General features: G+C 41.9%; 1 protein-coding gene across 7 annotated transcripts in view; it reads right to left on the bottom strand.

Annotated features, from left to right (window-relative positions):
* The window catches only part of CAMK1D (calcium/calmodulin dependent protein kinase ID), a 496165-nt gene that overhangs the window by 158645 nt on the left and 310337 nt on the right, over positions 1-27183 (bottom strand). The gene's annotated exons all lie outside the window — the stretch shown is intronic.

The following is a 27183-nucleotide window of genomic DNA, read 5'->3' as shown; positions in this document are numbered from 1 at the left end:
AAGATTTGCCAATATCTCTTACGCTGTTTTCTCAGATATTTCAACTGGGACTCTTGAGATAAATGCAATTTCCTTAGTTCCCTGGGATGTAACACATCTAAATCAAGTGAATTAATTTTATAACTTTCTTTAGGCCCCACTTACATATGTTTTACATATACCATGTTTTGAGTGTTAGCTATGTGTCAAAACTATACTAGGTATTCTTAAGGATTTCATTTAATATAGCAACCCTACAAAGTAGCTATCATTCTCCCTATTTTTAAAAGAAGAAAACTAAACTAAAACTAAACTTAAACTAAAAGTAAGACCCTTAAGAGGCTAAGAAAGCATTCCAAAGACATACAATTAGTAATGGATTTGCCAAGATTCTAACTCCTAAGCCCCTGTTTAAGCACTTATGCTATAACTTCATGTTAACCAAGTTATAATGAGAATATCAAAGATATTCTCATAAATTCTGAGTTGTCTGTATAAAATCATAACACCTAAAGTATTAAGTTTCATAACTGACAATATAATATCCACCTCTGGAGGCAGTGAAGCAGAGATCTGTATTACTCTCCTGAAATCTACTGGAAGCTCTCAAGATATTTGGTTATAAACATCCTGTCAGACAAAATCCCAGTGGGTCAAAGTGAGCCAGAGGGAGAGCTATTCAGAAGCAGAAGGAACCGTTAGGAGTCCAGAAGTTATAATTAGGAAGAGCCTTCAACCAGCCTACATCTGCTGGTGTCATCAGAAGGGGGAAGAAAGCAGACAGAGAAAAGAGGTGGGGCATCTCATCTACAAGCAAATGGAAAACCAAAGTTCTGTCACTCTTGCATAGCTACATCCCTAGGTCAGCACTCAGTCTCTCTAAAACAGGGCCAAGAGAGCCTTCATACATAAGGAATGTTCACCCCTAAACAGCAATCCTTTGTAAAATGTGCATAATTCAAAAGAATAATGTCACTAAAAACAAGTCTGGGATGAAAAGAACCTCACTTAATTTTAATCACTTGCCTGCCAGGCCAAAGTAAGCACTGGATGGTACATCTACATACAGAAGGTAAAGGGTTTAAGTAGTAATCTACATTAAAATCAGGCTTCCCTGGTGGCTCAGCTGGTAAAGAATCCGTCTGCAATGTGGGAGACCTGGGTTTGATCCCTGGGTTGGGACAAGTCCCCGGAGAAGGGAAGGGCTATCCACTCCAGTGTTCTGGCCTGGAGAATTCCATGGACTGTATAGTCCATGGGGTTGCAAAGAGTCGGACACGACTGAGCGACTTTCACTTTTACACTAAAATCTCCATAAATCTCCACTAATGGATAGAGGAGGTGAATAGAGGAAAGTGGGCCCAGGCAGAGAGAGGGAGAGAAAAGCTGAATGAGAAAACAGCATATGGACACTGCTGCAGACTTCTGCCTGCACGGTAACTGACGGCCAAGCAAGAAAACCCCAGGAAGAGCCAGGAAAACATTTTAAAGTTAATTCATGCAAAAAATTGTGCCAAATGCACAAGTAGGCCCCACTCCAAGCCCCCAAGCTGGAGAGAACATCAGGACCCAAAGGACAAGCATCCTATTGACTACACACGCTCCTACAAAATGATAGTGACATCATTTCTCCCTCCAGTCTAGTTCTCCAACGCTTCAAGCAGCCATGCATTCTGAACACCACATAAAATGAGGGAGGTTAGAAAAACACTAAAGAGAAGAGGAAAGAAGGGAAAATCCTGATTTTTTTGCTTTTTTTCATTTTTTTTTCACTGATCTTGAGGGGGACAGGGAACCACAGTGGCAATTATGAACACTAAGAAGATTATCTGAAGGAAAGACAACAAAACTTCTTTCCTTTGTGTGGTCTTTGGAAAAGGTCACTTCTCTACTCAAGTTAAAGAGGCCACAGGAGAATAAGCGATGGGAGTAAATGTAATCAGAAGGGGACGTGAGACAAGGTGTTTACTAGTGAAGGCAGAACAAAGATGGTGGAGGAATGGATCTCAGCACAGGTGTGCAAGATGGAAGTTACATCAGTGAGCAGCTACCAGTTTCCTGTCCTCTTCCCTTAAGCACTTCTGGGCTAGCAGTCCAGTCCAAGAAAGCTCTCTCTTAGGGGAAACGCAGGCCCCTCTAAAGCAAAGACCTAAAGGACTAGGTCTTTCACTGCCCACGACTCTTTACTTTTTTTAAACGGTCCAGAAAACTTAAATTCCATTCACAAAAAAGATGCTACAGTTCTCTGGCATCGCAAATGGCCTCAAAAATATCTGAAGAGCATTCTGACATGTTGGCAAACACTCTTGCTTATCTAAGCAAATGGTATGTTTTCTTTCTTTTTAATAAACAAAATAATTTCCTCCTTTCTTGGGTCATTTTTTTCTCTCATTATAAACAATACAGTGGCTCAGTGGTAAAGAACCCACCCACAATGCAAGAGCCTCAGGAGATCTGATCCCTGGGTCGGGCAGATTCCTTGGAGAAGGGAATGGCTACCCACTCCAGTATTCTTGCCTGGAGAACCCCATGAACAGAGAAGCCTGGTAGGCTACAGTTCATGGGGTCACAAAGAATCAGATACGACTGGAGTGACTGAGCACATACATAAGCAATACAGGAAATACTGTTGAGAAAATCAGGATATTGTCAGTCACAAGGGAAAGTGATAGAGCTAAAATATTTGTCAGATGGCATTAAAAAAAATAATACCTTTCCTTTTTAGAACTTAACAGGCACATTCACAGATGTTATCACATTTCATTTTCACAACAACTCCGTAAAGCAGGTATTATTATTCCTATTTTATAGATGATAACTCCCAGTTTATAATCACTCAATTGTTCTTCCATCTTCCCTCTGGTCTTGATCTCTAACCATTCTCCATGCTGTTTAAAGAGCCATCATTCCACAATATAGAATATACTGACCAAGCTGACTGAAATTCATCAATGGCTCCCCCTCATTCAGAATCAAGTCCAAATGACTTGACATGACCTACAAGGCACCACGTTGCTTGGTTTTCACACACCCATCCCACCTCATCCTCCAGTGCTGCCAGAACTTTACTGGACCCAGGCAGCTGTCAAACACCAGTGTACACCTTCTTCTCTGGCCATACAGATGTGCTCACCCCTCTCAAATCTTCTTCCTCAACTATTCACCCTCTGAGACCCATTTTACAGCACCTCCACTGTGAATCCCTTGCTATTCCTTACCTTTTGCAGGACTGATCCCCTCTCCTCTGGACTACCCCAGTTCTTTCATCACCTGTTGTTGTACACACTGCACTGCACCCATCTGTTTGTATGAATATCCACGTATGTATTAAATGGTTTTGTATGCAGAGAATAAAAGTCTAGAAGGTGAGTACCTCCAAAAGTAGGCTAAGATGGGAGGATATTTTCACCCTCCAGTTTTTGTTAACTGAGTTTCTTCATCTGAACAAAACAGAGAGAAATGATTTGAGTGTCTATTTTCTCAATTCTTTCAAGGATGGCACCATACTAGTCGCATAGGAGAGAAAGTTAATTCATTATATATAATAAATTCTTTAGGGCATTAGGGCCTGATTCTCTTACTGAACCCAAGTACAAAAGTCAATAGATTGTTGTATTGCCAGATTTTTACTAAGAGGTACTTTTTAAAAGGCTCTTAATCAAAATCATCAACAGCTGGTTCACCAAAATGTATCCATAATGCTGGACGCAAAGTAACACATATTGATTAGTTTAAATGCTCAAGCAATCAAAACATAGGTGGGTCTCAGCTCTGACACATCTAACTGCAAGATTTTGGACAAGTCATGAAATACTTTCTGACTTGATTTCTTCATTTCTTAAATGAACACTAATTATGTGGTCTCATTATCTACCTCTACATACACATATATATACACATGTGTAGAAGTAAAATTATCACACATACATCTATCTATGATACTAGATAGACATGGAGAGATCCTGTCTATTAAGAATATAGGCCACCCCAGGAAAGACTAGAATTCCAAGTCCAAAAGCTTTGAATCATCTTTCTTTGCGGCCAGCAGATGGGGCTGTAATCAACAGGACAAAAGGAGCAAAAGACTGGTACCTAAATCAAGCACATCTTAAGAATGCAAGCCACTTTCGTTGTCTTTTTAAGGATTAAGTACCTAGAACTAACACCCAAAATGATGTACTTTTCATCATAGGGGACTGGAATGCAAAAGTAGGAAGTCAAGAGATACCTCAGGTTAACAGGTAAATTTGGCCTTGGAGTACAAAATGAAGCAGGGCAGAGGCTAACAGAGTTTTGCCAACAGAACACACTGGTCATAGCAAATATCCTCTTCCAACAACCCAAGAGGAGACTCTACACATGGACATCACCAGATGTTCAATACCAAAATTAGATTGATTATATTTTTTGCAGCCAAAGATGGAGAAGCTCTATACACTCAGCAAAAACGAGACTGGGAGCTGACTGTGGCTCAGATCATGAATTTCTTATTGCCAAATTCAGATTAAACTGAAGAAAGTACGGAAAACCACTACACCATTCAGGTATGACCTAAATCAAATCCCTTAGGATTATACAGTGGAAATGACAAATAGATTCAAGGGATTAGATCTAATAGACAGAGTGCCTGAAGAACTATGGACAGAGGTTCATAATATTGTACAGGGGGCAGTGATTAAGACCATCCCCAAGAGAAAAAAAATGCAAAAAGGCAAAATGGTTGTCTGAGGAGGCCTTACAAATAGCTATGAAGAGAAGAGAAGCTAAAGGCAAAGGAGAAAAGGAAAGATATACCCATTTGAACGCAGAGTTTCAAAGAACAGCAAGGAGAGATAAGAAAGCTCTCCTCAGGGATCAATGAGAAGAAATAGAGGAAAACAACAGAATGGGAAAGACTAAAGATCTCTTCAAGAGAATTAGAGATACCAAGGGAACATTTCATGCAAAGATGGGCACAACAAAGGACAGAAATGGTATGGACCTAACAGAAGCAGAAGATATTAAGAAGAGGTGGCAAGAACACACAGAAGAACTATACAAAAAAGATCTTCATGACTCAGATAATCACAACGGTGTGATCACTCACCTAGAGCCAGACATCCTGGAATGTGAAGTCAAGTGGGCCTTAGGAAGTATCACTACGAAAAAGCTAGTAGATGTGATGGAATTCCAGTTAAGCTATTTCAAATCCTAAAAGATGATGCTGTGAAAGTGCTGCACTTAATATGCCAGCAAATTTTGAAAATTCAGCAGTGGTCACAGGACTGGAAAAGGTCAGTTTTCATTCCAATCCCAAAGAAAGGCAATGCCAAAGCATGCTCAAACTACTGCACAATTACACTCATCTCACATGCTAGCAAAGTAATACTCAAAATTCTCCCAACTATGCTGCAGCAGTACATGAACTGTGAACTTCCAGATGTTCAAGCTGGTTTTAGAAAAGGCAGAGGAACCAGAGATCAAACTGCCAACATCTGTTGGATCATAGAAAAAGCAACAGAGTTCCAGAAAAACATCTATTTCTGCTTTACTGACTATGCCAACGCCTTTGACTGTGTGGATCACAATAAACTGTGGAAAATTCTGAAAGAGATGGGAATACCAGACCACCTGACCTGCCTCCTGAGAAATCTGTATGCAAGTCAAGAAGCAACAGTTAGAACCAGACATGGAACAACAGACTGGTTCCAAATTGGGAAAGGAGTACGTCAAGGCTGTATACTGTCACTTTGCTTATTTAACTTATATGCAGAGTACATCAAGTAAAATGCCAGGCTGAGTAAACCACAAGCTGGGATCAAGACTGCCGGGAGAAATATCAATAACCTCAGATATGCAGATGCAACCACCCTTATGGCAGAAAGTTAAGAGGAACTAAAGAGCCTCTTGATGAAATTGAAAGAGGAGAGTGAAAAAGCAGGCTTAAAACTTAACATTTAAAAAACTAAGATCATGGCATCTGGTCCCATCACTTCATGGCAAATAGATGGGGAAACAATGGAAACAGTGACAGACTTTATTTTTGGGGGCTCCAAAATCACTGCAGATGGTGAGTGACTGTAGCCATGAAATTAAAAGACGCTTGCTCCTTGGAAGAAAAGCTATGACCAACCTAGACAGCATATTAAAAAGCAGAGACAGTACTTTGCCAACAATGGTCTTTCTAGTCCAAGCTATGGTTTTTCCAGTAGTCAAGTATGGATGTGAGAGTGGAACTATAAAGAAAGCTGAGCGCTGAAGAATTGATGCTTTTGAACTGTGGTGTTGGATAAGACTCTTGAGAGTCCCTTGGACTGCAAGGAGATCCAACCAGTCCATCCTAAAGGAAATCAGTCCTGAATATTCACTGGAAGGACTGATGCTGAAGCTGAAACTTCAATACTTTTGCCACTTGAGGCGAAGAACTGACTCATTTGAAAAGACCCTGATGCTGGGAAAGATTGAAGGTGGGAGGAGAAGGGGCCAACAGAGAATGAGATGGTTGGATGGCATCACTGACTCGATGGGCATGAGTTTGAGCAAGCTGTGGGAGCTGGTGATGGACAGGGAAGCCTGGCGTGCTGCAGTCCATGGGGTCGCAAAGAGTAGGACACCAGGGAGCAACTGGACTGAACTAAAGTATCACGTGATATTCTCTCATTTTGAAATGAGTTTTGCTTTGAATCCTTAAAAACAAACAACAATTAAAATCTTGCGCACTGCTGATCATAGTTGTTTTTTTTTTTTTTGATCATAGTTTTAAAAAAGCATCTCGCACAGCCTTAGTACAAGGCGGGGTACACAGAGTGCAGCCTTACGTCAGGAGGCAGGGCTGGAGAGTATCACGGTGCCATAGGAGGGCTAGCCTGGCTCTGTCTCAAGGGGGCCGTATGTCGATTCCATTATTTTCCAGAGTCTTAGTTTCCTCCTCTGGAAATTAACTAGGCAAACAGGATACTCCCTCAGGTCCTTTCCAACTCTAACAATCAACGAACCTAAAATTATAATGAGCAAAGTATATTGAAGTTTGTATGATTCCACAAAGCTTGACTCTAAGCCAATATGCAGTGTTCTCCAGGATTCTGCTTGCTACACAGAAACCTGGATTACAAGTCATGCTTCAACAGGTTCTTTTGCGTGGGTAAATTTGTCAGTTAGACACGGAATAGAATTTCCTGAGATAAGAATCCATTTACAAGGAAAAGACTTTCTTTTCACTCTCCCACAGTCAGCCTCTACAAGTCCCTGAACCAACAGAGAAAGGACTGCGTGGTTTGTTCATGTCTGGAAAAACTCCAGAAGTTCCAACCAAGGCTTGGTTGTCTTTAATCCGAAGGAGAAATGAGTTAGTTTCAAATCAGTGTGAAAAACCCAGGGCTTGGCACATACCAACACTCAGTGAATATTGCAGAAGAATGGATAAATCAACGAGTGATTAATTCCAGCCTTCCTCAAGTCTTACAGACCAAAGACACTCAAAACCTGGGCACCTGAACCAAAAAAGGTTAGAAGATTTGACTCTTTATTTCTATCCTACTCCTATCACCACCCATAATAAATTACAGGTGGGTCTCAAAATCAGAATTATCTGATTTTTTGATAATTTTTAGAATTATCTGAGGAGTTTTAAAATATATGATAGACTTCCCTGGTGGTCCAGTGGTTAAGACTCCATCCTTCCACTGCAGGGGGGCACAAATCTGATCCCTGCTCAGAGAACAAAGATCAGACAAACTGCTCCTTTAAAAGTAAATAAATAAAATTAAAATAAAATATATGCTATCTGGATCCACCCTCTGGAGATTACAATTTAATTGTCTTGGAAAGTAGCCTAGGCTTCTGAATTAGAATAAAAAAAAAAAAAAATCCAAATGATTCAAATGCAAAGTCTGAGTTCCTCTGATAAGTTACTGAGTTAATAAAAACCTTTGATGGTGAGAAAGGATTTACTTTTAAATACTTGGCTGAATACATTTATTTCATAACTGACCTGATTTAAAGATAAGATGCAGGGTGTCCTGAGGATAAAGGTTCAAGGCTACTGGGCCTACATATCAGTCCTCTGGGAAAAATAATATGAAAATTCAACAAATTTCAACTGGTTAACTATAACATTTCTAATATTTCAAGGCCTTAGTAAGGCCCTGAAACACTAACACATTTAAGGGAATGTTGTGATTTCCTTCTCAGGATTTTTGGCTAACTTTCTGTCAAAGGGTAATATACATTTCTCTGGATGTTTTAACATGAGAATAGACGCCTTGGAGTCTTGCAGAACATAAGGCCCTTACTTGCCTGAAAACAAAGTCTTGCAAGTTTCATTTACTAGCTCCACTGATATGAAAATCCAGCCTCCAAAGACACCTTAATGAAGGGACTGTCAGAAAGCTTGTTCCAGGGTCACTGCAGGTCATTCCAATGTGAATTGAGAAGCCATGCCTATATGTGATCCTGTGATGATCTGTAACCAGATGCTGACACCCTGGGCTGCATCCCACGGCTTCCTCACACACACACACTGTGCCCCAGACCAAAGACATGGGGTTTGCATTCAAGGAGCACCTCAAAGAGGCTTGTATCTCCGAACAACTTGCATCCCTGTGAGTATAAAGGAAAGGGGGCCAAGACAATGCGTTGGAATCTTGGGAAAAGGCATTATGTCCCTTTTCTTTCCTACCACAAGAGCCCTGTGCTTTCTCTGTGCCAAAACCCACGGTGAGGTCCTGTATTTCACAACCTGAATCCAGGCTCTGCCAAGCCCACAGGTGCCCAGAGTGGCTCAGGGGCACAGCCCTGGCACAGCACAGCCTGCAGGTGGACACGGAGCCCCAGGAGTGTGGGTAAGGAATGCAGAGGCACACAGCTGCTGCCTGTGCTCCTAGACAACAAAGCCTCACGGCCGGAGGAGTAGGATTCTGGAGGCTCCTTAAATCTGCTGGAATACAATGCTGTTTATTGCTAAAGCGAGAAGCAAGTTATACAAGAAAAAGATAGGGTGAAAAAGAGTTAAAAAGGAAAACTAGAGATGGAAGTCTGCTCTGAACAACTGTTTCCCATCAGCTCCATTTCAGACTGAGGAGGATGGAACTAGACGCTTCTCAATGTTCTAAAAAGTGCCCACGTTCAGAGACAACTGGCCAGAATTGAGCTTTCTTTAGCTTTTGAACATCAGTGATAAACACTGTCACTGCTCAGGTCAGCCCCAGGCTTCAGTAAATCAAATGCATTTGATGGAAAAAGTAGTGTTCAGGCACTTACACGAGGGTGTTTGTGGCTGGCTGTGTGTATATATAGCACACAATCAGACACACACACACACACGCTGTGTTCAGTCACTCAGTTATGTCTGACTCTGGTGTGACCCCATGGACTGTAGCCTCCCAGTAGGCTCCTCTGTCCATGAGACTTTCCAGGCAACAATACTGGAGTGGGTTGCCATTTCCTTCTCCAGGGTATCTTCCTGACCCAGGGATCGAACCCATGTCTCTTGTGTCTTCTGAATTGGCAGGTGGATTCTTTACCACTGTGCCACCTGGGAAGCCATATATATATATCTGTGTTTTTTAATTGTATAAATTATATATATAATATAATTGTATATTATATATTATTTATTTTATACTTATTATTATATTATAATATAAATTATATATACATAATTTATACAATTTTAAAAAACACAGAGGTAATCTCTATGACTGTCTAACAAGGGCAACTCTGTTCCTTCTTGAGAAAGCAAGAGCGAGTTTCTTCATAACTGCAATTAGAGACATGATTAGAAAGAACAGCATGTTTTGCTTTGTCAGTGATTGTTAAAACGCTGTGTCTGATACATCCATCACCTCTCCAAATCGTAGTTTTATGGTAGATGGTGTGAAGTGCTGAAGTAGTTTGGATTTTATAGTTTTACGACGTCCTGCTAATAAAAGATTATGATAACCCAGGGGATGAGCACCAGGGCTATGAGCAAATTCTCAGGAATGATACTATTCACAGATGGTGGCTCATAAACTAATTTCCATTCACCCCGCTTTCTAATCAGAATTTAAAAGGGAATTAGGAACGCAATGGTGCTGTGAGGGATAAGGGAATGGGAGAAGCCCCGTCATATGGATTGACCCTGACAGCTACACAGGGTAGCCGGGGAGGGGATGGTAGCTGTCCCTGGGCTCCTCCACTCATGCAGAGCAGCTGCTGTGCCCAGGCGGTGGCCATGGTCTGCAAGCCAGAGATGGGGGAGGGCAGGCCAGGCTGAGGGCACACACAGCCCGCCAGGTACATTTTAGGCGACTGCCTTTTTCAGTGCATGGAGACTTTTTTCCCTCCAAACATCCACGCATCTTAGTCCAAAGACCAGACTTTCTTGAGGTCACTTTGGACCCGTGCTTTCCAGTCTGGTTTCCCCCAACTCCTCCGTTTTCTCAATAAATATTTTAGAGCCATCATGAAATACAACTTTTACAGACCCAACTCTAATAGATACGAAATGTGAACACAGTGGCAACTACTAGCAGGTTCCCTTGTGTTCCCCTTGAGAGCATTTGTAATAAAAGTTACAAAACTGGATTCATATATTCACATTGATAAAATACTACATTTTTTACCTGTTTGTGTAAAACAGGTCTCTATGTATAAAAAAGTATTTTATAAAGGGTTCTGTTATTTAAAAAAAAAGAAGAAAACAAAGAAAGATAGGGAAAAAGGAAACCACTGCACTAAATAATGCAGAAGGGAATTAAAAAGTTTCTTCCCTGCTCTACCTAAAGAAGTCTAGTATTAATATTATGAATATATTTTCAGACACAAAACAGAGTCCCATCCTCGGAAATTTATTCCCTAAGATGCTAATGTTCTTTTTCTTTCTGAATCTTTGGCCTCTTTACAATTAGTTATTTAAGCTATGTTAAAATCAGGAAGACACAAACAATGCAAAGAAGCAAAACAAATGGCAACCACTCCAGGATTCTTGCTTGAAGAACTCAGTGGACAGAGAAGACTGGCAAGCTACAGTCCATGGGTTGCAAAGAGTTGGACACAACTGAGCAACTAACACTTTCTTTCTTTTTTTCCTTACACCCAGTCTAAAGTCACACAGCGCTGGGTTCACAGTGTTGGAGTTGCTTTCTCACCAGAGGCTGGGGGCCAGCCAGCACTGCAGAATACACGCTTGCAGGCACAGAGCCTGGCAGACTGATTTATCTCAGGGAAAGGATGCCAAGAACATTTGAGGAGTAAAGTACAGAAAGAATAAGGGCCTGGGTGGAGGAAGGTGCAAAGTGTGGTACCTCTTGCAATACACACACAAAACTGACTCAGAAGCCCCCGTGTGGACAGTGTGGACATGAGGTGGTTAATTAAGAAGCCTTGGGGGAAGCAAGCTTCAATGTGGACATGAAGACTGCCAGTTCTAGGATCTTGCAATAAGAGAGTGGAGTCAGATGAACCATCTGGTAGTTTTCCCTCTTTCATCTTTTTTTTCCCTCTCTTTTTTCCTGGGGTGTCGGGGATGGGGCTGGTGGCAAACCAAGCATCTGAAGGTCTAATGTGACTTTATGACAAATAAACACACAGAAGCTCAGCTCAACAGAACAGTTAGTCAGCTGTCAGGATGAACACTGCCCAAGAATGCCACCAAATGCACTGCAGGTGGGCGACCCAGGGAAGGAAGGGAAAAGCATGAGCTCTTGGAGTCGCCATCACTCTTCCTCAAAGTCCACTGCACACAAGAGCCCTTGGAAGAGCATCAGCACACATCACTTGCAGACAGCCGGCATAAAACTCACAGACCTAGACTTCGTCAGACATCAAGAGGTACCTAAGGCTGATTCATATTGAAGTTTGATAGAAAACAACAAAATTCTGTAAAGCAATTACCCTTCAATAAAAAAATAACCAAATTAAAAAAGAGAGAGACAGAGTACCTTCAAGTGTCAGACCTGAGGCCAAGTAATTGGGATAGAAAAAGAAATAAAGTTTGTTTAGTCACTAAGTTGTGTCTAACTCTTTTGCGACCCCATGGAATGTAGCCCGCCAGGCTCATCTGTCCATAGGACTTTCCAGGCAAGAATACTGGAGTGGGTTGCCATTTCCTTCTCCAGGGGATCTTCCCAACCCAAGGATTGAACCCACATTTCCTGCACTGGCAGGCAGATTCTTTACCACCGAGCCACCTGGGAAGTCCCATAAATAAAAGAGAATCCCTGAAACTCCCTGGCCAGTGTGGAAAGACAGATGTGTAAGGAAGCATCAGGGTATGGCTCAGCCAACCTCCTGCCAGGGAGGTGGATGCTGGCAATGGAAGCACAGCCTGCTCCCATGTCTTATTCTGTCTGGGTGCTTGGCAGGGTTTCAACCTAGGTGCTGATGTGCAAACTTATTGGCAAGTTTGCCAGGCCTAGAAAGACAAGGAAAAGAGTTCTCCAGAGACAGGGAACAGCATTTGCAAAGACACAAAAAAGTAAGGTGGATTACGTTGGAATCTAAGGATACTCAGGTAGATGGGGGTCATGGGGGAGAAATCTTGAGGGTAGATTGAGGAACATTATGAGAGTCTTGCTTGCTAGCTTCAACAGTGTGAGTTTCATGCTAAAGAAACTAGGAAACGGGATGCACATGTCAAACTCCAGCTCTGAAAAAAAGTATATGTCATATTTTGTTTTGCAGGGATATTTAAATACAGCCAGTAAGAAAAGCTAAGATAAGAATCTGCCTTCAATGCAGGAGACCCAGGTTCGATCCTTGGGTCAGGAAGATGCCCTGGAGAAGGAAATGGCAACCCACTCCAGTATTCTTGCCTGGAGAATTACATGGACAGAGAAGCCTGGCTACAGTTCATGGAGTTGCAAAGAGTCCAACACAACTGAGAGACTAACACTTTAATATGAAAAGCTATGACAAACCTAGATAGTGTATTAAAACAGACACTTTGCTGACAAAGGTGTGTGCGTGTGCTTCAGTTGTGTCTGACTCTGTGTGACCTTATGGACTGTACCCCACCAGGCTCCTCTATCCATGGAATTCTCCAGGCAGGAATACTGGGATGGACTGCCGTACCCTCCTGCAGGGGATCTTCCTGACCCAGGGATCAAACTCTTATGTCTCCTGCATTGGCAGGTGGGTTCTTTACCTCTAGTGCCACCTGGGAAGCTCCTGCCGACCAGGGTCTGTATAGTCAAAGCAATGGTTTTTCCAGTAGTCATGTATGGATATGAAAGTTGGACTATAAAAAAAGGTGAGGACTGAAGAATCGATGCTTTTCAACTGTAGTGTTGCAGAAGACTTTTGAGAGTCCCTTGCACAACAAGGAGATCAAACCAGTCAATCCTAAAGGAAATCAACCCTGAATATTCATTGGAAGGACTGATGCTGAAGCTGAAGCTCCAATATGTTGGCCACCTGATGTGAAGAGCTGACTCATGGAAAAGACCCTGATGCTGGGAAAGACTGAGGGCAATAGGAGAAGGGGGTGACAGAGAATAAGATGGTTGGATGGCATGACTGACTCAATGGACATGAGTTTAAGCAAACTCCAGGAGATAGTGAAGGACAGGGAAGCCTGGCATGCTGCAATCTGTGGGGTTGCAAAGAGTTGGACACAGCTTAGCTAATAAACACCAATATTTCAAAATAACTATAAATGAAGTATAGTTCTTAAAAAGTATGAATCACTAAGCTGTACACTTGAGACTTATATGATACTGTAAATAAGTAGGCAGGCCGCAGAGCTGATGATTCTGTAGAAAGGAACCTGGCTCCTGGGAACTCCGTGACATCCCAGGATCACCCGCGCCGCTGGGAGCCAGACTGTCTGTTGACAGCTCCTTTGAGAAGGCGCTGCCTCCGCTGCTCCCGCGGCGTTGGCCCCGGTGTCTGGTGGGCACTGTGGTCGTGTGTCCGGGGAGAGCGGCGCAGCACAGCCCGGGTGGCCGTCTCCTCGGCCTGGGGAAGCCGCGCGTGGGGGGCTCCGGGCACCCCACCCGAGGTGGAGAAGGTGAGGGTGGGACGTTCTGGGAGAATAGCATTGAAACATGTATATTATCATATGTGAAACAGAACACCATTCCATGTTCGATGCATGAGACAAAGGCTCAGGGCCGGGGCAATGGGATGACCCAGAGGGATGGGATGGGGAGGGAGGTGGGTGGGGGGTCCAGGAAGGGGAACACATGTAAACCCATGGCTGATTCATGTCAGTGTATGGCAAAAACTATTACAATATTGTAAAGTAATTAGCCCCCAACTAAAATAAATAAATTTATTTAAAAAAAAATACATATAAAATTGTAAATACCTCAATTTTTTAAAAAAAAGCAACACAAAAAATTAATGCATTATTTACTTAATTAAGCCTTTTGACCTAGTTCCTTATAAACCATGCTTGAAGTCCTTAACCCTCTCTCTCTCCTACCAATGGTGTCACTTAAACATGAAATTTTACTTTCCTCCAGTTTTGATCTCTCAAGTAGAAAGTGCATACACACTTCTCTGTTTCACGATGAATAAGTAGAAAAAGTCAACTGGACAAATAAACACACAAAATGTGAAGTTCACGACTCCTTTTGCCAATAGTTTTTTTTTTTCCTCTAAAAGAAAAGAGAATTGTGAGAAAGAAAACAGTATCTGTCACAATCTGGGGTTTTGTTCTTCAGAGTCTTCTTATACCTCCAGAATCAGGATACCATTGATGGAATATTTCTTACTATTTCCCAAAAAAAACACTGTAGAGATTGGAAAGACCTGTTCCTCTTCATCAACCACCAACACTTGCAACAGAGAGAATGCCAGCTACTTGAAGGGATTTCTGATAATGCAGAGACCCATCCAAATTTTCCATGGGCCTCAACACAGCCTCTGATCCTTTTAGAGACATATCTATCTTCTCTCTTTTCTTAACTGACGTTCAAATTCAGTACAATAACACAGGATGAAAGTTAAGGTAGTCTCTCTGTATTAATGTGAATTAAAACTTGGCAAAGGGCAGACCTTAAGAGAATTGGACAGACAGAGTCTCAAAGTGAACACTAAGTGTTGCCACACAGAACATTTTTAAGGAAACTGCTATAATATGCTTCTAAAGTAAAAGAAACCTGCATGACAAGGGATAAAGAATTTCTCAACTTTTAAAGTAATAATTTCCTATAATTTGGTTGGATTTTGATTTTTTTTTTCCTTATTCAGTTCCATATTTTTTTGTAATAACTATCATTTACTTAGAGCTTCCTATGTGTAGGACCCTGGGTGGATCGCATTTCATTTCAAGAACTGAAAATGCTAAAGGAGGAACCTATTATCCTTACTTTACAAGAAAGGAAACTGAAATTCAAGGGGATGGGGTAATTGGCCCCAAATCAGTTAAATGACATGTCCTGAATTCAAGCCCATGACTCATTCCTAAGCTCACTACTTTCTACTACAGTAAATGTCTTGGAAAGGAAAGTCTGGATGTATTCCTCCACATTTCTTTAAGATAAGAAATTTTTTCTAGAGAAAGAGAAGTCTTATTACTTCTGTAACATTATAACAATATTAGTTACATAACAAGCTTTCTTTTAAATTTCTATTATTTGTGAGGGTGGTCAGAAAAGGTTTTTTAGAGTTACACAAGTCAGACAAAAAGAAGCTATGAATATTCAGATGAAAGAATATTAGAAATTCTCACTGAGATTGCAGGAAATTACTATCCTAAAACCTTCAGAAAAAATCTTTTAAAATCAATTACAAGAATGCTTTACACTCAGAAATCATCTCCCATACTGAGATTTGAGTTTTTACCCAGCTTCCAGATAAAAATAATTAATAGAATAAATCAAAGAGTAAGGAATTTTTCTCATAGAAATTTCTTTTCTATTTAATGGAAGATACTAAACAGAAGATATTTGCAATGTTTCGATGACTTACTAAAATACCAGACGTGTGTGAGAAAATTACAGAAATTCTCCAAATAGTATGAAAATAATTTAAGTAAAATCAGACACCCTCATGATGAAAATGGACAAATAAAGATTTCCTTAGGGGACTTCCCTGGTGGTCCAGTGGCTAGGACTCAGCTCCCAACGCACGGGAGCTCAGTTTGCTCCCTGGTCAGGAACTAGATCCCACATGCCTCAACTAAGAGTTCACATGCTGCAACTAAAGATCCTGCATGTGGCAACAAAGATCAAAGATCCTGCGTGCTGCAACTAAGGTCTGGTGCAGCCAAATAAATAAAGATAAATATTAAATAAACACTTTTCCTTAGGAACATTCACAACACAGGCAGCATTTTCAGAGAAGATGCTCCTAAGTTATTTTTTAGAAACCCCCATGGTGTGATAGATACCAGGTTGCCTCCCATTAGCCATGCAGCCCTCTTCCTTGGTGAAGTTCTTGAGTTTTCACTTGACCTACTCAGTCCCACACAGCTTGTGCTTTGGGGAAAGTTAACTCTACCCCTAACAGTAAGATCAGGGCATCCAGTTCAGGCCTTAAATAAGGAAGCCAAGGATCTAGACGTTTCTGGCCGTCATCATGGGACCAGAAGAAGGAATTAACTATAGGATGACATTGTGGAGAACAGAGCAAAGGAAAGGGTAGAAACCAAGCTCTTGATCCCGGTACTATTTCACTGAGTGAAACTAAATGTTTAAGGTGGCCCTGTCTCTGGAGGAACAGACACATCCACCGATTTCCCAGCCAGTTTCTCATACAAGCTTTGTTTTCTGTTGCTTACGATCAAATGCATCCTAATTGACACAGATGGTCCAAGTGAAGAAGTTTATACATTTCTATCTTTCTCCTTAAGTGTGAACAAAAATAGAAGTCTGTTTCACAGCTAGGTTTAGAAATGAATTTGAAAATGATAGCACTGCCTTAATAACAAATAAATTATTATTGTGAGTCTTGACTAAAAATAGCAGGGGATAAAAGGTTGCTCCCTTCAAACAAAATGTGGGTAAATGTTCACTGCTCTTCATATACTTCATAAAAATAGGCATCCACTTAAAAATGTGAAAGAAATAAGGGAGACAGAAGAGGATACGAGCTCTGGAATAATTCTGAGCCATCTGAGACATACAGTAAAGGCCAGAGGCCAAGAAAATGACAGCTTTGCAGAAGAAAAGGAATGGATTTAAGCCATTTGTGATGTGCATCTAACCTTCACACAATCCCACTTGGATTTCTGCGTATTCGAAATCCACTCCTAATACAGGAAATTTTTACAGGAGCCATCTGACACCTATTTCCACTTTCTTCAGAAGAGACTCACTGAATGCAGCTGTCAAGGGGTATTAACACAAAATCAGTATTTACTTGTAACGGCTTATGGAAAAATAGTGAGGAAAGTCATTTCTCTGTGGAGCTCCATAAGACAGGAATTAGACCTTGCACTGTCTGTAAGGAAAAATGTATAATTGAATACAAAAGGCCTGGAGCCCTTTCAGAATCAGAGGGAAGACTCCACATTGGGGCTCACTAAAATTCCATGGGAAGCTCAGATGGCTGAGAGGGACCAGGAAGCTTGAGGAAAAGATGAAGTAAGCCATGCAGTGAGGAAGCAACAACCCAGGGAGGAAGGAAAGCCAGGTTCTGAGGAGGAAGGTCATGGAGGTTTCCAGAGATGAGGTAAAGGCTCTGAATAAGGAAATGCTCAACCTGATGGCCAGTTAAGATGGCGAGTTATCTGATTTGTCGCCAACGTGAAAGGAATTTAGTTTGGATGTCAAAGATTTAGTCATTTGGCACAATCCTTTGGTTTGAGTTGTGTTTATTTTTTGACTCACACTAATGGAAAAAAAGAGACATTTATTTTTGTTGGGAAATTCAAAGAGGTAGTAACTCAGTACTGTTTTACTCAGGCAGCCCTAGTGGAAGAAATGACAGGGTGAGAAGCTCGAGGGGGACTTTTACATCCCAAAGAAGGCTAGGTCACACAGACTGCACTAAACATATGTATCTAGTTTAGTGAAAAGAATAGATAAGCCTAGTTTTTATAATTATTTTGGGGAAAGAAAGAAAAATAAGTTATATAACTCATTCCCTTCCAAGGCTACTTTGGACCTTTTTATTTTTATATTTTACCTCAAATATACTAGGAAAAACTGTTAAGTTTTCTTCACAGAATATTTCCCTAAACTCACTGGAAAATGACTATACAGCTTTCTTCTGCATTGTCAAAATCCAATCAAAACTTGAAACCCTAAAATAAACTAAAGAGAGTGGGTGGCAAAATTAAAAGCATAAAAAACATGAAAAAAAAAAAAGAAACCACTGTTAGGATAAATTTAATTTATTGTGTCATTTATTATTGGTAGAATTATTTTTGAATCTAGCTTATGGCCATATGTAAATTTAATTAGTATCCCTTCCATGTCTTCTTCCAAGTTATTTATTTTTCCAATATTGGAAAGAATATGTTCTGAGCCAGCCCTAAGGCAAAATCCTCAGGAATTTTGTTCCAGGTTTATATTTTCTACTGATTAACAGCTTTTGAGTGTGGCTACTTGACCAATTATGTGTCCACTTAAGTGTGGCATATTATTTAGTTCACATTTTCCCATCTCACCTATAAGGATATTCATTAATGTATTCAACAAACGTTTACTGAACACTTGTCACATGCCAGGCCCTACAAGTACTAGACTAAATGACTCTTGCTCTAGGCCTCAAGAAAATCAGTCTAGTCCATCGATGGGCCAGTGAATATCCACAACATAATCTGAATGACAAGACAGCATCTCCAGGCACAGGACTGTTCACCTATGTCAAAATTTTGGTCAAAATTGTATGCTGACTTGAAGTGGTCCCTGCTTACTTTCCTTATGGTGTTCACGCTCATTCCTTCCATGGTATGTTTTGGGGTCTTATCTAGCATCAACTTATTCCTTACAGTCCTAAATTTACATGTTTCGCTGGTTTAAATATTGACTTATTTTTTTTTAAGTCAAAAGTTTATCAAAATTGTATTTTAAGCCAAAAAATATCCATGATTATGTATAAATTATCCTTTAAAATCAGTTTGAAAGAATTTACCTATTAACAGAATATGCAGTGTAGAGATATCCAATCTTTTTCATGTCACCACAGTGTGTAAAAGACATCATATTTGTAAAATTCTGCACCAATGTTCTTTCTACCAATTACAGAGAGATGCAAATTGCCTGATTCCACCTCATGAAAGAAAAGATTTCTTGTCTGTTTATCCATTTCTTATATCTTCGTGGTTTGAACCCACGGAGAAAATATGGAACTACTTGTTTCCGAAATTTTCCAGCTGATCTGTCCAATGGGCTTACAAATAAGATCCTCCAGTGGAGCTGAATGCCACCCACACAACCTACATTTATTGAGAATTTAATGCCTGGAAGGCTCCATACTAGCTTCTTGAGGACCCACCTCTGAGACAGACAGAAAAACCCCTATTTCTACTGGGAACTGAGAGATACCCTAACTTGCCAAGTATCCTGGAGCTAGGTTTTCCTGATTCTAAAATCCTTTTCCTTTCCACCATCCCTGCTGGCAAAACCTCTGGCAAAACCTTCCCTAATTGCACGGGGTGAAGGCAAGCTGACAGCAAACAAAACCCCCCAATTGGGAGAAACATTCTCACATGCAAAGCAAATTAAACGAGTTTTCTAGGAGTAGAAATTTCTGGGTCTAGGAACACAGATTCCTCCCAGTGAGAGAAAGGAACCATGCTGTGGAATAATAATAAGGACATCTGTCGGTTTCTAACATCCAAAAGGGGAGTTTCACAGAATGTTATATTGTAGGGTTTTTTCCCCTCCTGTTAAAGTCTCAGAGTTTGAGGAATTAGCACTATCAAAAATCATCAATTATTCCAGTAGATCTACCAAGAGAGGTTTCACATAAAATTTCAGGTGCAGAGAAATCTCCAACTGAATGACAGGAATATGGACAGACTCTCCAAATAAGCAATATATTTCATGAATCATTGATCATTAAATAGAATCCTTTTCCAGAGAGCAATGTAATGAGAAATTACCTAGGGGTCTAGATGATCTGATTATGAAAGTAAGAGCATGCACATCAATGAAACTAAACAAACAATAGATAGATGGACAGTGGCAAACAAAATGGTAATTATAAAGTAAATAAATGTTACATCTCCTTTGAAACAAGTTTTCACATGTGTCCTAGAGAAAATGGAGATGGAAATTCTCCTAAGATTTCTTTGCAGTAGACAAATGAGCCAGACATTTAACACTCAGAGAGCCCATCTTGGTTCTCATCAGACCTTTTGAGCATTTTCTCCATAATTTGTAAGGCAAGAAAGGGAGACAGCACCTTCTCTTCCTGATGCTCAAAGTCCTATATATTGCTGTCAACTGAATTCATGAATTCCTATAATTCAGCAGATAGACACTGGACATTTTGTATATCCCAGGAAGGAGCTATGTGGTAGAGCCAAACAGGGAGCCAGGGGAGATGAGGTCTCAGTGCTTGAGAAGAGAACGGTCCAGAGAGGATGAAGGAGGAGAGTAGACAGATAAGATCACCTACAATTGTAATGAAAACTGGGAGGGAGGTGGTGGGGTCAAAAAGGACAGTAATGGAGATGACAGTGCCAGATAAGGTCTCCCTGAGGATGTGGTTTTTACCACAGCAGAGGGAAGGTAGCCTCACCTTCCTCTCTCCTGCTCTTCCTGCACATTTACAGACTGAGTGGTGCAAAATGAGGGGTGGGCGGGGAGGGTTGCACAGCCAGTGTGGGATGGAGCTCACCCCTTCCTTCAGGTGCAGAGAAATCTCCAGAATGTGCACATGCAGAGACATTTACTGAGCTCTGACAATATCACAACCTGTGAGCCCCTCAGGTTGCCCAGGGAGACTCCAGTGAGCAGGCTATTCTGATGTGTGTGTTACGTGTTAATGTGTGTGTGGGGGGGGGTGGGGGGGCTATGGGATCTTGCAGAAGGGCAGCCTGGCCAGCTGTAGGGGCTCCAAGATGACTTCCTGATAGAAATGAATGTGGTAGATGAAGAATGAGAATTTATCCGAGAAAAGTGTGTGTGCATGTGGGGGGGTGCATAGGAGATAAAAAGGGGACAGAATCCTCCGGGTAGAGAGAAGAGCCTTTACAAAAGGCTGAGATGACCAAGAGCACAGGGTGTGGCAAGGGGTGCTGGGTTTGGAACAGTCAGATTATAAAGGGCTGGGGGTGAGGATGCAGAAGCCTGGGTGGATGTGGTAGGAAAAGCCAAGAACAAAGGTTGGATCCTGGAACCAATCAGGCTAGGAGTTGGGGGACTTTATCTGGATGGCAATGGCAAAGCATGCAAAGTAGATCTGAGGGGATTTCCCTTGTGGTCCAGTGGCTAAGACTCTGTGCTCTCAATGCAGGGAGCCCAGGTTCAATTACTGGTCAAGGAACCAAGATCCCGCATGCCAAACAAAGATCAAAGGTCCCAAGTGCTGCAATTAAGCCCTGGCTCAGTCAAATAAATAAATAATAAACATACACATATATATTTTAAAGTAGACCTGAGGAGGGTCATGAAGGAGAGCTTCAGATCTGCAAATGAGAAAAAGTGAAAACAGTGGCTAGAAGCCTAGTCTTCATCTGTCCTCCCCCAACTTTGCAATGAACTTATGGTCAATCAATGAGGGAGGTACTTTGTGTGTGTGTGTGTGTGTGTGTGTGTGTGTGTGTGTGTGTGTGTGCACGCGAGCAGAGGAGAAGGGGAAGAAAAGGGAAAGGATGAGATGCGGGGGTAGGGGAAGGAAGTAGAGAGAGAGAGAAAGGAGGAAGAGAGAAAGTTCCTGAAAACACAGCAGTGCCCTCCTTCCCTGTCATGCGGTCCTCCTCCCCATGCGTGTGTCTGGAACTTCCCCACCCACCCCCATTCTGCTGCCTCTTGTCCCTGGAGGCACAGGCTGGGAGGAGAGGTGGGAGTGGGGAGGGGAATCTTAGAGGCTCTGGGCTGGGTGTTGAGTGGCCTTCCTCTATTCTTTTAGAAGCCAGATTATGCATCTGTGAAGTTTTCCCTCTTATTTGCACGTCAACTAGAGAAGGAGCACGCTTCTTTCCTTCTCGTGCCATATGGCTCAAGTTCCTATCTGAGTGATACGCCTGAATATAGCACCACAGCCTCACAAAGGGGAACAATGCCGAGAATGCTTCACCTCTAGTTCCTAACTATGTTCTCAAACAGACTGCTTCTTCCAAGGATAAAAAAGATTGCTAACACTTGCACGGTTTTTGCAGCTGACTTGGCTCCCCGACAACAAGGGCACCTGCACATCAGCAGGTCCAGCAGCACCAACACCAGGACCTTTCCTGGACCTTCTTCTCTGGAAAATTTCATGGGCAGAGGAGACTGGTGGGATGCCGTCCATGGGGCCCACAAAGAGTCAGATATGACTGAGTGAGTGAGTACACACACTCTTCAGTAGTAACATTGCCACTACGTCCCTCTGCACCCAGGCCAGCCATGATGAGATTAAGAAGGGAACGTAAGTCACATGTCTGTGTGTTTTCATAAAGACACAAATGCCAGCATCAGTGGGCAAGAATGTAAAGTAACAATGAAAATCACTTCTTCCTACTAGAGTTAAAAACCAACACTTGACTTTTCAGAAGGGATAATGTTCTAAACCGAGGTACGTGCAGTTGTCGCATTTTAGAGATCTAAGTCTCCAAATCCTCTCCGAAGAGAGTGTGGTTTTGATTTCTAGCTGCTTTTGCAAATGCCCATTGTGTTGGTGCTCATGTGCGCTGATTAGGAACATTCAAGCACAAAGGAAACACACTCCATATTCTGGGAAAATGTGACCAGAGCTCTGAACTGAAACAGTGACTGGCAGAGGGCAAGACGCTGCAGTTGAAACTTTAACCCGAAAATCACCGTGAAATGGTAGGAAAAACCTTGGCTTCGGAGGAAGTTGCATTCCAATTCCCATTCCAACATCTATTGACTGTAAAACCTTAAACAAGGTACTTGATCGGTTTTCTTATCGGTAAAAAGAGAGTATGGGCACACCTCATTTTATTACACTTCGCTTTCTTGAGCTTTGCTTTATTGTGCTTCAAAGGTACTATGAGTTTTTTGTTTGTTTTCTTCTTTTATTTTGATTAAAAAAAATAATAATAAATTGAAGGTTTCTGGTAACCCTGTATCAAGCAAGTCTATCAGCACCATTTTTCCAATGGCATTTGCTCACTTCGTGTCTGTGTGTCACATTTTGGTAATTCTTGCAATATTTCAAGCTTTCTCATTATTACTATATTTGCAATGGTGATCTGTAATCAGTGATCTTTGATGTCACTAGTGCAAAAAGATTATGACTCACTGGAGGTTCAGATGATGATTAGCATTTTTTAGCAATGAAGTATTTTTAAATTAAGTTACATACATATATCTATATCTTTTTTAGACATAATGTTATTGCAAATTCAATAGTCTATAGCGTGGACATAACTTTTAGGTGCACTGAGAAACCAAATAATTCATGCAAACTTGCTTTATTGTGATATTCACTTTATTGCAGGGGTCTAGAACCAAACCTGTCATATTGCCAAGATATGTCTGTATATAATATGCCCCTTATAGGATCATACTGAGAATTAAATCAAATACAAATTTGATTACACATCAAATACATGTTATATACATTTGACGTATATAAAATGCTTAGCAATAGTGCTGTGGCTAAATAAAATACACAAATCAGCAAGAGAAGCTGTAAAAACTCATGGTCTTTTCACAAAATGAAAAGGGGTCTGTGGATGGTTGGTGGTGATGTTGCCACTGAATTATACCCTTAAAAATGGTGACGATGGTAAATTTTATGTGCATTTTATTGCAATTACTGTTAAGGAACTACTCCAGCAACACAAGAAACAATTTTTTCCAACCACAATGGGGTTGCAAGTCATCCTACAAGATAGGAAAAGCTCCTAAGCTGATCCCAGGGCAACCCAAGACCCTCAGCATCTGGCCTCAGGCAGGTTCTTGGGGTTCCCACGGCACCACCAAGTGGACCAGAAGGAATCCTCCATCCAAGCTCAGCGTGAGCCAAGCATGAGAAGTATTCTTTCTGTTCAGACTTCAGACTACCTCAATCATGGCCTCAGAGAATCAAGTGAATGTAAACGGTCAGGGCGTCTTGAACGAGAGCCTTTTTGGAAGAACTGCTTTGATTTTTCACACAGTCTCAGGCACCGAGTTTCTCCAATCACCCTGAGTGATCTGCACAGGTATCCAGCAACGCTCAGTGTTAAGAAGCTCACAAAGCCAAAACACCATCAATACACCGGAACTTGACCTTCTCCACTTTAACCTTCTGCAGAGATGGAAGGAACTTGCCAGAAACCTATTATTTGTGGATTACTACTGCCTCACCTCTCACTGTTGCTTGTCAGGGGTTAAAAAAAAATTACAAACCTCTCAACTGCTCTAATCTTCTCCTGCAAGACCATGAAGGTAGCCTTTGATCTATCTGCTCATTTCTCTCAGGCATGGCTCCAATCTCCCCCCTCGTCCTGAGGTGTGGCAGACAAGACAGAACCCCTACAGGGATGGGATCCATGGCAGGAAAGGAATGACTTCTTAGCTCACGCTCAGCTCTCAGCATATATGTTACCATCTTTTTATCTGTCAGAGGAGGCACAATTCACTCACTGTGGGTCAGCCTCTGGGGGCCTCACCAGAGGAGACCCACAAATGGGGAGATAGGCCAAGTTTTAAGTCAGGCGCAAGACTGCAGACAGAAAGAACTCCCAATGGGCCATCAGAAGGTCTGGGTTCCAGCCTCCAAACCCCTTGAAGTTTCATTCCTTCATCTCTAAATGGGAATAATTACATCTGACTGACTGGCTCCAGGTTGCTGTGAGGTTCAAATACGCGGGAAAACATGAAAGTCAGATACCAGCTCTCAATAGCTCTGTGTAATTAGATTATAAACCCATTTTCCTTAGAATGACCTCATGGCCCACCACAATCTCACCCCACCAGCCTTTCCCACCACTCAACTCACCCGGCTCCAGTCCCGTGGTCTTCTTGCTGTTTTCCACCAGCCGAAGGTTATTCCTTCTTGTTGGTGGTGATGTTGTTAAGTCACTAAATCTTGTCCCACTCTCTTGTGACCCCATGGACTGTAGACTGCCAGGGTCCTCTGTCCATGGAATTTCCCAGGCAAGAATACTGGAGTGGGTTGCCACGCCCTCCTCCAGGGGATCTTCCTGACCCAGGGGTCGAACCCATGTCTCTTACGTCTCCTGCATTGGCAGGCAGGTTCTTTACCACTAGTGCCACCAGGGAAACCCCTAATCTCTCTTTAGGGATTTCATATTCCAATGAGGCTCATCTCCAGATTCTGCAAGGCTGGTTCCGCACGCTTCCAACTTCTACTCAGAAACATGACATTCTCTGATTCCCTATCTATTTAAAACAGCCAAGGGTAAAATGGAGAAGGAGTTGGTGGCTGTTACTTGCAACAGGAAGGTAAATCTTAGTTTATGAAGGCTGCCCCCCGTGGAGAAGCCTGAATCTGTGTTCAATGCAACCTTGACCATACAGAGGTCTTGTTCATCGACCACGGGGAAGGATCAGTTCAGTAAGGTTGGCAACAACCAACCTTGGCATAGTGCTTTGGGGCATTTATTCATTTACTCCTTCATCTAACAGATATTTACCAAGTGTCTCCCGCTTGCCCTGCTGGGGCTGGAAACAGAGACAGAAACAGTTTCTGTTCTCATGGTCTATATCCTCCCAGATACATTTTCAGAAAGCAGCAAGTGCATATTCTGAAGGTAAGCTCTCCGGTCACATGGCTCCATTTTCTTCATGGCCCATGACCTGAATTGTCCCCTGTTCTAATGATGGCCTCTGAACAATGATGGACAGTGTCTGGATTTTTCAAGACCACCCAACAGATGGAAAACTTTTTAACGAAGATTCACCACCTTTCTTAGTGTACCTACTCCCTGAGTTTACCAAGTTCAATGGCAAATATTTCGCACACAGAGAAAATGGCCATGAGAACAGCAGCATCTAGCTTCCAGGATCTGTTCTGATCTCTGGAGACTTACATCACAAAAACACTGTTGAAAGTCTTGGCTGCTACCCTCAGAACAGTCCTCTGCCTTGTTTCTGTTTGTTCATGTTGGAAGATCATGAATCATCAAGAAGCAGTGCAAGGCACAGTTGCTTCTCTCAAGGAATTTTCTCTTTGGTGGGGGTGGGAGGACTCTGCTTCATCACTAGCGTTGCATCTTCTTGGTCCCTCCCCCCTCACCCACTGATCCCCAGAGGTAATTCTGAAAACAGCACGGATAAAATGCTGTATTGTTTTGTGTACAAAGTAGATCCAACAGGATCTCAAAGAAGGGAGGTGTCAACAGAAGCTCAGGTCAGGAGGGAAAGATGAGATGAAGAAAGGAAACAATACTGGGCAGAACAGGGATGAGAAGAGAAGAGAAGAGGAGTACCACACGTAGTCATGGTATATGCACATGATGGGGTGCTGAGCAGCACTGGCCTCAGGAGGGAAAGCAGGAGAGATGGTCTACAGGTAGAAACAAGCTTGCTGGGGAGCAAGAGGAGGTGTTACAATGATTTAAGAGATGACTGGGAGATAAACAGCTTCAAATATCAGGGTGAGGAATTTGGGCTCAACTGTTAGAATCCTATACCCTGCAGGGTGGAAAGAGATCATTAGTCCAAACTGTACCCAAAAGCAAGATAAAAAGCCCACATTGGGAGCATTAAAGCCCTTCTGCCCTGAGGTCCCTCTGAGCTCACGAAGGATCAGCTGATCAGTACTGAGGGGCGCAGCCCCGACTCTGTCCACCCTCTTTCCATGTCCGTAACCCTGAACTCATACCCATCTCAATAGGCGGTCACTTCCTTCTGGAGCCTCTCACTTGAGCGTTTGCTACCAGCAAACACTGCTTTGAACCCAAAGAAATGGAACATCTTAATGACATCGAGAACTCTAAAATTGAAAATAAACAACTATTTGGCTCTTCTAAGAGTTACCATTTGGCACTTCTCTGCAAGATATTGTGGAGGTTGAAACAAAACCAGAGGTAGAGAATACATCCCATCTCTAATGACTATAATCACATCTTCCCACATAAGGAGCTCTTCCCTTCCTAGTCACACAGGCCTCCACTTGGCTTCAGGGGATGTGCTGACAATCTTGATGTGGAAACCACACAAAAGTTCCGGCAGAAGGAAAAGCCTTTAGCTCCTGTACTGGTTTTATTTTATTTATTATTTATTT

Source organism: Giraffa tippelskirchi, chromosome 13, assembly GCF_054371585.1.
Source record: "Giraffa tippelskirchi isolate mGirTip1 chromosome 13, T2T-mGirTip1v1.2.pri, whole genome shotgun sequence".
Taxonomy (NCBI): domain Eukaryota; kingdom Metazoa; phylum Chordata; class Mammalia; order Artiodactyla; family Giraffidae; genus Giraffa; species Giraffa tippelskirchi.
This window is presented reverse-complemented; position numbering and strand designations above follow the sequence as displayed.